Here is a 15,354-nt window from a genome sequence, read left to right as displayed (position 1 = left end):
GGAGTCTTAGTTTTTTCCCACCCAAACATTTTCAATTCACAATGATTGAAACAAACAGTTTTAATGCATCGCTCCACAAAAAAAACTTAAGAGGTACATTTGAGGGGATGGGCACCTTAATCTTGCCGCTTGTTGGTCTCACGCAGCTCACCACATAAAAATATGTATTGCTCAATAATACTTTATGTTGAGCAAAATTGTACCTTCTGCAAATACGACGTTTGCCAGAAGAGTAATTCTGGTCATGGACAAACTGTGGATATTTCCCACAAAGTACATTCTCCTACCATACACTTAGTCTGAGATAGAACCATAGGCCATGATATCTGAAAAGTTCAAATTTAGGTCCCCCCAGTCTTGTGAGGAGCTGAACATCTGTGAGATGTTGAGCATCTTCAATTCCCACTGACTTTAATGGGAGTCGTGGGGATTCAGCATCTTGAAAAACTGCGTCCTTAAAGGCAAAACAACATGTGCTCATGTTTAAAAATGAACACACAGATTCAGATGCTAGGATGATTGTGGAAGCAAGATTTTCACAATAGGTGGCAATAATAACCAAAATGAACAATGCAGTGTTTTTTCCCCCTCATATCCAGAAACTTGGGTTGCATGATACAAAATGCGAGAGTGCAATCACATTTCCTGTGCCCCATTCATATTTCTTCCCTGACCGTTCCCTTTGTCTCCTTCAGCCAATCCCAATATTGTGCCTTTCTTAGGCCAACATTCATTTGATTCAGTCTCCAGGTTAACGTTAGCCAAACATCCCACACCGTCCTTTAATAAAAACTTTTGAAGATCCTACTGCATGAAGAACTGCAAGTATAAAGACCACATCCCGTTCTCATTTGCTCTATATCATTTTGTTCTTTATCCCAACCTCTCATACCTTTAGAATGTATGCTCTTTAGGGAAGGAAAAGACGGTTACTCACCGTTGTAACTGTTGTTCTTCGAGATGTGTTGCTCATATCCATTCCAATTAGGTGTGCGCGCGCCGCGTGCACGATCGTCGGAGAAATTTTCTACCCTAGCAACACCCGGTGGGTCGGCTGTGGAGCCCCCTGGAGTGGCGCCTTCATGGTGCTGGATATATACCCCAGCCGACCCAGCGCCCCCTCAGTTCCTTCTTGCCGGCTACTCCGACAGTGGAGAAGGGGGGCGGGTTTGGAATGGATATGAGCAACACATCTCGAAGAACAACAGTTACAACGGTGAGTAACCGTCTTTTCTTCTTTGAGTGCTTGCTCATATCGATTCCAATTAGGTGACTCCCAAGCCTTACCTAGGTGGTGGGGTCGGAGTGAGACATTGCTGTGTGCAAAACCGCTGACCCGAATGCAGCATCGTCTCTGGATTGCTGCACCAGTGCATAGTGAGCGGCGAATGTGTGGACTGACGACCAAACTGCAGCTCTACAAATGTCCTGGATCGGGACTTGAGCCAGGAAGGCAGTCGAGGAGGCCTGGGCCCTCGTGGAGTGAGCGGTGAGGCGCGGCGTCGGGACACCGGCCAGGTCGTAGCAAGCACAAATACAGGACGTGATCCAAGAGGACAGGCACTGTGAGGAGACCGGTGAGCCTTTCATCCAGTCGGCCACTGCAACGAAGAGTTGTGTCGTCTTCCTAAACGGCTTTGTACGGTCAATATAGAAAGCCAGGGCCCTGCGTACGTCCAAAGAATGCAAACGCTGGTCTTGGCGAGTAGCGTGCGGCTTAGGATGGAAGACCGGGAGAAATATATCCTGGTTCACGTGAAAAGGTGAGACTACTTTGGGAAGAAAGGCAGGGTGGGGGCGAAGCTGCACCTTGTACTTATGGAAAACAGTGTATGGGGGCTTGGACGTAAGCGCCCTGAGTTCAGAAACGCGCCATGCTGAGGTGATGGCTACAAGAAAGGCTGTCTTCCAGGATAGGTACAGGAGTGAACAGGTAGCCAATGGCTCGAACGGAGGCCCTGTGAGCTTGGAGAGAACAAGGTTGAGATCCCACGTCGGAACCGGCTGGCGTTGCTGTGGGTACAGTCGGTCTAAGCCCTTGAGGAATCTAACGACCATCGGGTTAGAGAAGACCGAGGAAGCGAGTTCTCCTGAGTGGAACGCCGAAATAGCGGCGAGGTGAACCCTGATCAAAGATATCGCCAAGCCCTGCTGTTTTAGGGATAGGAGATATTCAAGTATGAGAGGAATAGGCGCCTGCAAGGGGGACGTGGCTCGCCGCTCGCACCAACAGGAGAACCGTTTCCACTTGGCTAAGTAAGTGGTCCGTGTAGAGGGCTTTCTACTTCCCAGCAGAATCTGTTGGACGGACTGCGAGCATTGCCACTCTGTCTGATTCAGCCATGGAGCATCCACGCCGTGAGGTGGAGGGATTGCAGGTCGGGGTGACATAGTCGGCCGTGGTCCTGAGAGATGAGATCTGGACACCAGGGAAGTGTGATCTGGGTTTGAACCAATAGCTCCAACAGTGTGGTGTACCAGTGCTGCCTTGGCCAAGCTGGAGCGACTAGAATTACCCGTGCCTGGTCTCTGCGTAGCTTGAGCAGTACTCTGTGGACCAGTGGGAATGGAGGAAAAGCGTAAAACAGGTGGTCCTTCCACGTTAGAAGGAAGGCGTCCGACAGGGAGCCCGGAGATCGCCCTTGTAGGGAGCAGAACGCGTGGCACTTCCTGTTGGCTCGAGATGCGAACAGGTCGACCTGGGGAAATCCCCACCTCTGGAAGACGGAATAGATGATGTCTGGGCGAATTGACCACTCGTGTGTCTGGAAGGACCTGCTGAGACGGTCCGCTAGCGTATTCTGGACTCCAGGAAGAAACGATGCCGTGAGATGTATCGAGTGGGCGATGCAGAAGTCCCACAGGCGAATGGCCTCTTGGCACAGAAGCGACGAGCGGGCTCCTCCTTGCTTGTTGATGTAAAACATGGCCGTGGTGTTGTCAGTGAGAACTAACACACAACGGCCCTGTAGGAGATTGAGAAATGCCTGGCACGCCAGGCGCACCGCCATCAGCTCTCGAACATTGATGTGCAGGGCTAGTTGGGGTGCGGTCCACAGGCCCTGGGTATGGTGCTCCCCGAGGTGAGCGCCCCATCTTAGAGATGAAGCGTCTGTGACCAGGTGCAGGGAGGGTTGTGGGGCGTGAAACGGCACTCCTGCGCAAACCACCTTGTGATCCAGCCACCAGGTGAGGGAGGTCAAGACCGAGCTCGGAACCGTGACCACCATGTTTAGGTTGTCCCGATAAGGACGGTACACCGATGATACCCAGGCCTGAAGTGGGCGAAGCCGCAGTCTGGCATGCCTGGTTACGTAAGTGCAAGAGGCCATGTGACCCAACAGGGCAAGGCACGTCCTTATCGTGGTAATCGGAAAGGCCCTGAGCCCTCGAATGACGCTTGTGAGGGTATGAAAGCGATTGTCTGGTAGAATAGCTCGGGCACGTCTGGAGTCTAGGACGGCTCCAATAAATTCTATCCTCTGGGTTGGCTCTAGAGTGGACTTCTCTTTGTTGAGTAGAATGCCCAACTCGTGGAATGTTTGTATTATTATGTGGACGTGAGCTTGAACTTGGTCTCTGGTGCGGCTGTGTACTAGCCAGTCGTCTAAGTAGGGGAACACCTGTATCCCTTGTCGACGAAGGTATGCTGCCACGACAGCCATACATTTTGTGAACACTCTGGGAGCCGAGGACAAGCCGAAGGGAAGGACTGCAAATTGGTAGTGCACCTTGTTTACGACAAATCGCATGAAGCGCCTGTGAGGCAGATAGATCGCTATATAAAAATATGCGTCCTTCATGTCGAGGGCGGCGAACCAGTCTCCAGGATCCAGGGAAGGGATAATGGTCCCCAATGATACCATGCGGAACTTCAACTTTACTATGAATTTGTTGAGTCCGCGTAAGTCTAAGATGGGTCACAGACCCCCTTTTGACTTGGGGATCAGGAAGTAGCGGGAATAAAACCCCCTGCCCCTTAACTCTGGCGGAACCTCCTCTATGGCCCCCAAAGAGAGGAGCCCAAAAACCTCCTGTGTAAGGAGATGCTCGTAAGAAGGGTCCCTGAAGAGGGACGGGGAGCGGGGGTGGGAGGGGGGACGACGAAGAAAACTGGAGAGCGTATCCCCTCTCCACCGTGCGAAGGACCCAACGGTCCGAGGTTATAAGGGACCAAGCACGGTGGAAACGGGAGAGGCGATCCCAAATGGAGGGAGCTGGATCCTGGGTAGTGGCTGGGGCGCCGTCCTCGACCGCACCTTCAAAAGTTCTGCCTAGGGCCTGAAGGTGGCCTAGGCGGCCCCTGGTTCTGACCGGGTTGAGGGCCGGTTGACCTTCGCCTACCACCTCGGCCCCGCCTTCTGGCGAAGTCCTGTCTCTGACGAGGCGGGGGAGGGTAGAACCTTTGAGGCTGGGGCCTAAAGGGTCTGCGCTGGGGCCCTGGGACATGCATCCCCAGGGAGCGCATGATCGTTCTCGAGTCCTTGAGGCTCTGCAGCCGAGAGTCCGTCTTCTCTGAGAACAGCCTGTGGCCCTCAAAGGGTAAATCCTGCAGGGTCTGCTGCAGTTCCGGCGGCAAGCCCGAGACCTGGAGCCAGGAGACTCGCCGCATGGCGATACCTGAGGCCAGCGTCCTCGCGGCCGAGTCCGCTATGTCCAAGGAGGCCTGTAAGGAGGTCCGTGCCACCTTCTTACCCTCCTCCACTAGGGCCCCGAACTCTTCCCTTGAGTCTTGGGGGACCAACTCTTTAAATTTCCCCATAGAGTTCCAGGAATTAAAGTTGTAGCGGCTCAAGAGCGCCTGCTGGTTAGCCGCTCTGAGTTGTAGCCCTCCCGCTGAATACACCTTACGCCCAAACAAATCGAAGCGCTTAGCGTCCTTCGATTTGGGCGCTGCAGCCTGCTGGCCATGACGCTCCCGTGCGTTCACCGATGACACCACTAGTGAACACGGTTGGGGATGAGTATATAGGTACTCTTAGTCCTTGGACGGGACAAAGTACTTCCTTTCCACCCCTCTGGCTGTGGGTGGAATAGAGGCAGGAGTTTGCCATACTGTAGTGGCGTTAGCCTGAATCGTGCGTATCAGAGGTAATGCCACCCTGGATGGGGCATCAGCCGAGAGGATGCTCACCACCGGGTCCTGTACCTCTACTATCTCTTCCGCCTGGAGATCCATATTACGCGCCACCCTACGTAATAGGTCCTGGTGGGCACAAAGATCTATCGGGGGCGGACCTGTGGAGGTTGTGCCCGCCACCGCCTCATCTGGGGAAGATGAGGAGGATGCCTCAGGTGGCAAGGGGTCCAATGGCAGGTCCTGCTCCAGGGGTCCCTGAGGCGGAGCGTCGCCTGCCCCTGGGTCCAGGGCCTCAGGTGGTGTAGGCACGGGAGCCTCCATGCCCCCTGGGGGAGGGCGGGAGATAGTGGCCTCTGGGACCCTGGGCTCAGAGCGTGCCGAGTGAGAGGCTGATGGTGGAGCCCCCTGCGCCTGGTGATACGCCCACGGGGTCCAGAACGACCAGTGCGCAGGTCCCTGTGCAGGGTCCTCGGCCACCTCCTGCCAGTGGCCCAAGTCAGCCGCAGCAGCCTGACCCTGAGGAGGGTATGCCGATCTGGAGGCCCCATCGGAGGAACGAGATGCTGATCTCGAGGGCCAAGGCGGTGCCGAACGCGTCGAAATCGGCTCCGGATGATACGGTGCTGATCGGTGCCGGTCCTGAGGTGATCGGTCCCTGCGCGGTGCCGGTGAGCGGTACCGGGATCGGTGCCGGTGGCCATGCTGGTGCCGAGATCCGGATCTTGACCTAGACGACGACGACCGCGAGTAGACCCGGTACCGGGAGTGGCCCCTCGAACTCGAGCGGCGCTCGTACCGGTGCCGAGAACTACGTCTGGAGTCCGATCGGTACCGATGATCGTGACGGTGCCGAGACGTAGAGCGGTGCCGCGAAGATGATCTTGGCCGCGAGTATGACCGGTGCCGAGGCGATAGTCGGCGCCGGGACTGCGAGCGGCGTCGGGACCTGCTCCGAGACCTGGAGCGGTGCCGTGAGTCCACGTCCGGAGACGGCGGGCGCACCAGGGCAGGCTTGCCCCTGGATTGTACTGCGCGAGGAGCCGACGGTGCCGGAGGTTGGGGCGGTGCCGGCTCTGTGAGAGCAATAAGGTCTCTCGCCGTCGCGAAGGTCTCTGGAGTGGAAGGAAGACAAGGCTCCACCGCCGACCGAGGTGGTGATTCAGTCCGCACCGGAGTCAACGGCTGCGGTGCCGGAGTCAACGGTGTAGCAGGCACTTGCTTCTGGCGGTCCAAAGGCGGACGCGGCTCTACCCCCGGCACCGGGGGAGCCGGCGTCTTCAGGACAGCAGTCTCCTGCGCCTTGCGGGACTTCTTGTGTCCCGGAGACAGGGACCGGCGCCGAGGGCCCTGTGGCGGGCGTGGTGCCGAAGGAGGCCGGTGCCGTGAGGCCTTGTCCGATTCTGCCCGCGGTGCAGTACCGGTCGGTGCCGCAGGGGCGCTGCGCACCGAGGCGCTCGGTGCAGGGGCAGGGCGCGCCGAGGGAGGATCCGGGCTAAGTGCCGCCTCCATGAGGAGCTGCCTAAGCCTAAAGTCCCGCTCCTTTTTGGTTCTCAGTCTGAAGGCCTTATAGATCTTACACTTATCTGTCTGATGGGACTCTCCGAGGCACTTCAGACACGAGTCGTGCGGATCACTCGTGGGCATAGGCTTAGCGCAGGACGCGCACGGCTTAAAGCCAGGAGCCTTGGGCATGAGCCCGGCTATGCGCCGGGGGGAAAAGGGGGGAGAACAACCCCCTTAACCCCCGCTAACTATTTATAACTATTAAAAACTAAAATGAATAACTATCTAACACTATACAACAACTATAATTACAACTATCTACAGCGATAACAGGATAAGCTAGGGAGAGTGGAGAACAGCTATGCCGCGCTCCACAGTTCCAACGACCGTCAGGGGCGGTAAGAAGGAACTGAGGGGGCGCTGGGTCGGCTGGGGTATATATCCAGCGCCATGAAGGCGCCACTCCAGGGGGCTCCACAGCCGACCCACCGGGTGTTGCTAGGGTAGAAAATTTCTCCGACGATCGTGCACGCAGCGCGCGCACACCTAATTGGAATCGATATGAGCAAGCACTCGAAGAAGAACTCTTATTTATTCACTGACATCATGTAGGGAATTCATGATGCAATATACAATCACTTTTTATTAGCATGGAGGCTTCTTTCATATTACTAGTAGTGATATGAAGTTTTTTAGAAGTTCAGATTTTAAATACTAGCAAACTAGCCCCTGCATTTTGGAATGAGCACTCTAAGATAAAGAGCTTTTATTACAGCTAGTGTGTTGCTGCGAAGATCCTTTTCTGGCACCAAACAGGCTTTCATCTGAGCCAGAGTGAAACTTGGTTGGCATTTTGTTTTGCATTCTCTATGTCCCTTCTGTGAGTTATTGCAAAGTGAGAAAGATACATTTACATCAACTCTTCTACTTCGACTAAGGATAAATGAAAGATTTATGGGTCCCTCTCATTACTGTTATTTCCTGTAAGCATGGAAACTGATATACTATAAATATGCCAGCCGTTGCACTCACACCACAAACTGCCTTCCATAAAATTTAAAATAGACAATCCCAAAGCTAATTTTTCATAAACATATTTGTCCTAAGGAGATATTAGTACTATCCAAAGTGTTTCAATTTTTATGATTTCTAACCAGATCTAAACTCAAAAACACTCCATATACCATTTAAATTGCCACTCACTATCTCCTTCCTTGTTGTTGCCTTTTGGATTTTAATCACAACATTCTTTTGAGTCGGGGCGCAGGTAGTGAATGGCAGCCCTCTTGCCCTTCTGTTTTTTTTTTTATTCAGCTAAATTCTTAAAATATTTAATTCAACAGTGGAAACTACATTTCCTGCCCCCACTCCTCCCTATTCAGTTTGTAAAGGAAGGTGATACAATCTCTCTTTTTTATTTAGTTTTTTTAAAGTTTTTCTACTACAAAGATCAAAATTTGTATTTAAAAAGGCAGGTGTCCCTCTTCCTCTGTGCCAAGACATGTTCCAGCTACAACCTCTCTTCTCTTCTGATTCAGACAATATAGAATTTCAACATTAGAGAACAAGCAATTTGCTCAGATATTGTCCATATGATTTTGTTTTTACTTGCACTAGAAAGTGCTTTGGGGCTTTTGATGGTTTGTATTTGTGATTATGAAAGAACAGCAAACGATTGAGAAAACCTAATTTTGACCCCTATAAGAACAGGATAGTGTGTCTGAGCTTTTAAGGCATGTATTTTATAATTCAAGGCTGCTATAATAAAGGACTGCTACATTGCAGGAAATTTATGGGGTCCAAGGAATGAGATTTAAGGAACTTGCATTAGCTGGCAAATATTTAAAAAAAAATACTTATTTGCTCTGATTTTCAGCCAAACTGTTTATTTACAGGAAGCTGTTAGAAATAGATCATATAGGCTACTGAAACTTGTCCCTAGAACTTCTTAGTGTTCGATATTACAGTGAAAAGCACCCTGGGAAAAACTGGAGGTTAGACAGATAACATAAAAGTCATGTAAAATATTATTTCTCTCTCTTTTTTTAAATAAATGTAGTATAAACTTCTCCAGAAGTTCTGGGGTCCAGAAAGTGAGCCTAAAATTTATGTTTGCAGGTATCACATTAACATAGAAGCACCCAAAAATGATTTCAGTTTTATAAAGACAAGCTCTTTTGTAACTAGATATGCTGTCCCATTTGTACTAATAAAAGGGCAGGAACACTAAAAATAACTTTGTAAAGAATTAGTTATGCCAAGGTCTTTGTTGTTGTTATTTTTAATCTTTTTATAACAACATATGCTTACTTACTGTATCTTTCTCAACCCTTCCCCTACCGCTACTTCTTGTTTCAGAGAGTACAGCAGCCATTCTGGTCAACCTTGCTTTAGGATCCTTACCAAAATTTTTTTTTTTTTTTTTTTTTTTTTTTTGGTGGATTTTGTCTCTCAAGACCATGAGACTGTCTTAAGAATCTGCCTGATGACACTCGATCACTGCTCAGCATTTTAAAATATCAACATTTCATCCCACCTTTGCCACCACGACTCCTATAACAAGTAAGAGTTTGCATGATTTGAAGTGTACAAAATCAAGGTAGAAGAGTTCTAATACATGAAATGCCTGTATTTAACATTTGCAATATCAATCAATAACATTACATATTTGGATAACAGGAGTATATGAGGAAAGGGATTGGGGGTATAGCATGGACCTCAATTTTCATTTGATACAGTGAGAGTTCCCCCCCAACTCTTAACTTCCGGATACTCTACAAAGAAGAATCCTCAATGGGAGGAAAACGGCACGTCGCCAACACCACTGCTAGCTCTTCTTTGGCGGCTGCAGGAGGAGGTAGCTCGCCTGTATAGCATCCAGGAGCCTGAGGATTTCGATAGGACTGCCCATGATTTCTGCCATGCTTCCAACATGGTGGCACACTGTGACTGTACATAGCATGCAGCCATGATGTCACCTATCAGAGAGAGAGAGAGTTTGCAGAATCTTCAACACAGTGCCTTGGCTGAGGCCAAAATAGGAAGTTACAGCATCACAGCCTGAGAGTCCATGGGCAGCTAACAATCCTGATACAGTTTTCCAGTGTTGCTCTGCAGTAGCATGGATATCTATTACAGCTCTCTTGGACTGTGGGTTTCTGTTAGACTCTGTTTAAGGAAATTGTGCAAGAGTAAGATAAATATGTCAGCATCATCTGATAATACTGATATTCCCACCTGTCTTTTGCAGCCATCATCATTTTTTGTACAAGGATGTTGTCAGCTTTGTAATGTGAGATGGACATATATCTTTCCCTGTTCATCACCTCACCTTCTCGGTGTATTTCAGATGGGGTGTTGTCTCTGCCTGTGATGACTAGCTTGTGCTTTAGTGTGTGTCACTGGGGAAACATCTCATCTTGAATGAATCAATTATGTTAATCAAATGTTTCTTATTTTCTGTAAGTGTCAAGGCAACTGTGTATTTGTATTCAACTGATGTACTCTGCTTGCTTCTGAAGCTCTGCTAGATCTGGAGACACTCCTCATACTGAAGGCTTTGTACCTGTCAAAGACAAGGTATACATCATTTGGGGCTAGCTTGTATTCAATGTAGACTCAAACTGGTCACAAACTCCTTGACGATTCCACTTGCTGGCCTGTGTACTGCCCAAAGAACTGTGGAACCATCAATGATTGTGCAGGTGACTTCTTGTGAAATATGTTTAGTTGACATCTCTGTCTGCAGCTGCTTCTTTAGCTTAGATTTATCCTTGGCAATCCTCATGTCAGCAGAGTCAGTAAACATTGACACAGGTACAGGAACCAACTCATGTGACAAAATATTCTTGCTCACAACCTCTTGTGAAATTGCTTGTTAGCCTATCATTTTCGAACAGATAAGGTTAGCGTCAAATACCTTTGTTGGCCTAACCTGTCTGTGCTTTTTTTGCCACTGCGTCTCTGCTATCGTTGGTATTGTGTCATAGAACCCTGTGGGCCAGCTACATTCAAATTCTTGCATTTGGCAAATTCCAGTTGTAACTGCGCTATCTACACTGACTGATGATGGTGTCACACTGTCACTAACAATGTTTAGTGCTGCCTCTGGGTGTTTTTACAACTGACACCCTTTGTTATTGTTCTTGGGTGCTCAATGGGGTCTCATGGATCAATGCATTGATCTCGCTTCTTCCTAATGGCTTCCCTGTCCCTTGTATCTGCAGCAATGCTTGACTTCATTTCTCCAGTAGATCTCTTGTATTTGTGCCTCTTTGGTGTTATTTAGGTTTGCAATGTCTTCCACCAGCCAGCTGCATAGGTAGAGGCTCAGAGCTCAAGTTCTGAGAGTCTCTGGTTTCAGTGTGATCACAATGATGTCACGATAGCCGTGGCCATACCTCAGTTTCAATGTACCTGTCACTCCATATACCACCATTCCATATTCCTGGTGCATGAAGAAAACAGCTGACTGTGTGTGAAGTTTTCATTACAAAATAACTGTCACCTGGTGTGTAAATCAGGAGGGAAATGGTAATAAGTGTTCATATTTCAAAATGCTCAACAGTGACAAGGCGTCATCAAAAAAAACTGTAGTGTCCAGTTGCATCTGCAGAAGTGGGTTTTTTACCCACGAAAGCTTATGCCCAAATAAATCTGTTTTTCTTTAAGGTGCCACTGGACTCCTCATTGTTTTTGTGGATACAGACTAACACGGCTACCCCCTGATACAAGGCATCATCAGGCAGTTTTTTTTACTTCAGGGTTTTGAAATTCAGAATCTACAAAAAAAAAAAAAAAAAAAAAACCCACTGTATGGACACTAAAACATGGCACTGCCAAAAACTTGCAAACTACCATACTGAGAGAGAGGAGGATGAAGATAGCAATAGAGCAGAGTCACACAGCTTCCTGTTAGTAGTTTTGCTATGTCAGGAGGCAGCAGCTCTGAGGATTGTCAGCAGAACTTCCTAGAAGGGATCTGGAGATACAGGAAGGGACTGACTGCCTTCAAGAAATATGAAACCTTTTAGAGAGACTGTAATCCAGTCTAAAAGCAGGGGCAAGACAGACATCTGGTTAAGCCAGACCCAGCATGGCTGCAGACAGACCTACCGTGTGAATGGCTTGGTCCTGGTAACTGCAGGGAAAATTTGCATGCAATTCTTAGAAAAAGGGAAATGCCTTTAGGGGGGCTGTAGCCAGAGAAATCTGTTTGGGGAGGGAGGGCACACACTTCAGCAAAGATTTGGGTCCTGGCTCCTAGAAGGCTTTATTCTTCCTCACTCCATCACTTGGCACAGGAGGCGAATCCAATCACAATATTCAAAAATTTCTAAAAACAATCTCATGTCACTCACACTTTAAGCCATTCAAATAACCTTTAAGTTTACTTTAGACTTTTTAGGAGCCATAAGCATATATGCTGAACATACACCAGCATCTGTGTAACTAGACAAGGGCCTGAGACGTTAAGATTAGATCTGAAACCAAACCTCTCCAGAGTTTGGGGGTGTTCCGTTATAGGAGTTTGTTTGGTCCAATATCCATAGTGTAATATAGACTGACACATGACAAACTCTCAGTTAAATAATATGCACTTTTTGATTTTAGCATTACACTTATAAGGGAAGGAGGGGACTTTACAATTTACTTGTAACTCTTCCTCTCATTATTTCTGTCTGCTCTTCTCACAAATGAAATGCTGAAAAAATAAATACAATAAAATTCCAATTATCCTAATTCACTTGATCAGAAAATCTTAATTATCCGAATGCACAGTGTGTCCCTGATGCAGCCCCAAATTGGTTAATCACCCACCAATACCGTGACAATCAGTTTCTTAGTGCCTGTTAGCACTAATCAACAGTTCTGAATTTGTATAGCAGTTCTGAGCTGTTACCTCCAGCTACTGAGACCTAGTAATTCTGTTTCAGCTGCAAGAGCAGTTTAGCAGGAAAACGTCAAAAAGAAAATGATGTGTGTTAGATCTAAAGCAGAAACTACAGATTCTCAAGGTCTTAGAAAGGGGAGAAAAAGTTGTTGATGTCATGCACCATTGCAACATTGTTAACTCCACCATCTGTGATATCTGGAAGGCAAGGGACAAGCTGCACAGATTTGCTGCAGCCGTTGGCACAATGACGACAGGTGACAGACTGTGATTAATCATTTTCATAAAACAGATAAATAATTCACAATTAAATTATGTCCACTGTGATTATAATACAATTTTGATGTTTTAATAAATTCAATGAAGTTGTTTATTTACTCTTTAATGAAGTACAAAGTATTAAGCAAACATCTGCATTACTCCCTTTATTTCCTGTATTTCTGTATCAGTGGAAATGTAGCTCAAAATAGCACTTCCGTTTATCTGCATGCCTGGTTATCCAAAAGTTTCAGATGTCCCCCAGGCCATTTGGATAAATGGGAGAGTAGCATACATTATTTAGCAGACTATCTTGATACATCATTTATGTATATGTTCTTTAGCTAATGACAAGGAGTGATGAGTTTCCGCCTTGTGCACTAACCGTGGCACAAGAAGGATGTAGCAATAAATATGTTCATTAAGAGAAAGGAAATACGCACACCCAGCAGATGAACAGAGATATATCTGAGGGTCATAAGTGATGATAGGAAAAGATACAAGTATCTGATCTGAAAAAATGCCATGCACGGAGGCCAGATGAATGCTATTATTACTCACTGTGCTATTTTTACTCCGATTAATCTGTATTACTCACTGTCTATTCAGCTCATTTTGCAATAGTTCAACACATCTCTATAAGAAGCTCCCTATTTATACAGCATCTTATAGACACAAAACCAAGTGTTTCCTATTTCTTTTGTATACAAAAGGATAGAACAGTGGATATGGGAACTTGCCATTCAACAGCGGAAATTATTTGTAAAGCTGGAAACTGGAGACACCAGGAAGAAAAGGCCTTCATGAAACAGTGCACTGTCGGTGCCAACTGTCAGACTTTTTACATACACTTCCAAGGAACACTCACTTTAGAAGTTCTCTTTGTGCTGGTTTTCTCTGTCACTATTACTATACTTCATTGAACAATAAAAACAAAAATATTAATACCATCATAAATAAGATTACAATATATGCTATCCCAAGAACAGTTTTTTCAGCAGATGCAATCAATGACAAGTTAGCTTATTTTGCTTTTGATTCTGCACAAAGCCACAGTCAAGGGGCAGATGCTTCTCAGTGAGCATCAGTTAAATTACAGGAACTCACCACTTGTGCTTAGCTGAGTCAAGTTCAATAGGATCCCCCAAATATTCTGAATGTCTAGTATCATGCACAGCAGTTGCACTCTGGCGAGAGGATACTTTTCAAAAATTCTATTTTATCTTCCCAGAGGCTTATAACTTGGCCAAATTTGGGTGAATTTTCACAAGGGATGGCAAGAGGCACACCCCTGATACCAGGCATCATGCCAAATTTCAAGTCCTTGTTCCAAAGCATGGAGGAGCTAGCGCTTCTCAACATAATGGTTGTTGTTTTTTAAATGTGGGAAACAACATGTTTTTCCTATCTTCGTTCTGAGGCAAATAGCCAACATGGAAAATTTCATCCTAAATGGTTTAAGACTGGCAACTTTATAAGCAACTGAAAACAGGTTCTTAAAATAGAAAGTGTTGGGCAACCTTAACTACAGGCAGCTCCTACCAGCTCCATCTACAATAATTGTGCTAGTAGAATCTAAGTATAGGCAGTGCAGGTAACATGCCAATATTTAAGCTTGCCCAACATTTCCCATCATAAGACCCTTTTTTCAGTTCTTCTGCAACAAATACAACATAGGTCCTATACACAAGAGCCTCATTCACTACACAGCCTTTATTCATTTTTAGAACACTGTCCATCCTGCGCACTGAATGAAGCAGGGGTCCTGTGGAAAAAATAGTAAGTGATTACATAATTAAAACCCAGGTCATGATGCACATGCACAAGGGGACCAAATGAAGGTGGTCTGGGCAACCTTAATTCTGGCATTTCCTAATTTTTGAGTGTTTGACTTTACAACCGTAATAATGTTCTTTTAACCTTTTTTTTAAACATTTAATTTAACTAAATAAAATGAGGAAAGGATCATAGGTTCTATAGAGAAACTGAATGGACTAGTAAGCAAGGACTGCATGGGTGACATTAAAATGCCAATATTTATCAACAACTACCACACAAAAGTATCTGAACTATGAGTTTCCCCCTATTATTAGACTAGGAAAGAACGGTGATAACTGTGTGACATCTGCAGACAAAAGCTGACTTTTTCATAGGGACTTCTGTAAGCTGGAAAATAGGACTACCTTGCTCTCTCCCACAGAGAAACCTATAAGGGGGTGCTGGGGAAGAAATTCTCTCAAACTAACTCCTCCCAGAGATTCCCTCACAATATTCCATGGTTGTTCTCCCTCCACATAGAATAGGCTATGGAGCACACCCCTCAAATATGAAAGATGCCCATAGATCTGTGGGAGGCCAGAGCCAATCATCCAGGGGACCTGTGCCTTCACACTAACTTTGCGCCCATCCCCACAATCCAAAGTTCCTATTAGCATGATTCCAATACAGCCATTTTCCCAAGGACCATCCGCCCATCCCATCCCAGTGACCATGGCTTCTTTTGGAACCACTAGTGTAGTAGGAACTTCATGGTAAAGATAACTCAGCCTAAGACTATTATTTTTTCTGGGCAATCTCCAAGGAACCTGACAAATAAGGAAAGCATATTGTATTCTCAAGT

General features: G+C 46.9%; 1 protein-coding gene across 1 annotated transcript in view; it reads right to left on the bottom strand.

Annotated features, from left to right (window-relative positions):
* Positions 1–15,354, bottom strand: part of AFG2A (AFG2 AAA ATPase homolog A) — a 303,993-nt gene that overhangs the window by 48,396 nt on the left and 240,243 nt on the right. The gene's annotated exons all lie outside the window — the stretch shown is intronic.

Source organism: Emys orbicularis, chromosome 5 (genome assembly GCF_028017835.1).
Source record: "Emys orbicularis isolate rEmyOrb1 chromosome 5, rEmyOrb1.hap1, whole genome shotgun sequence".
NCBI classification, from domain to species: Eukaryota; Metazoa; Chordata; order Testudines; family Emydidae; genus Emys; species Emys orbicularis.
Note: the sequence above shows the minus strand (reverse complement) of the source record. Positions and strands in the feature narration are given on the sequence as shown.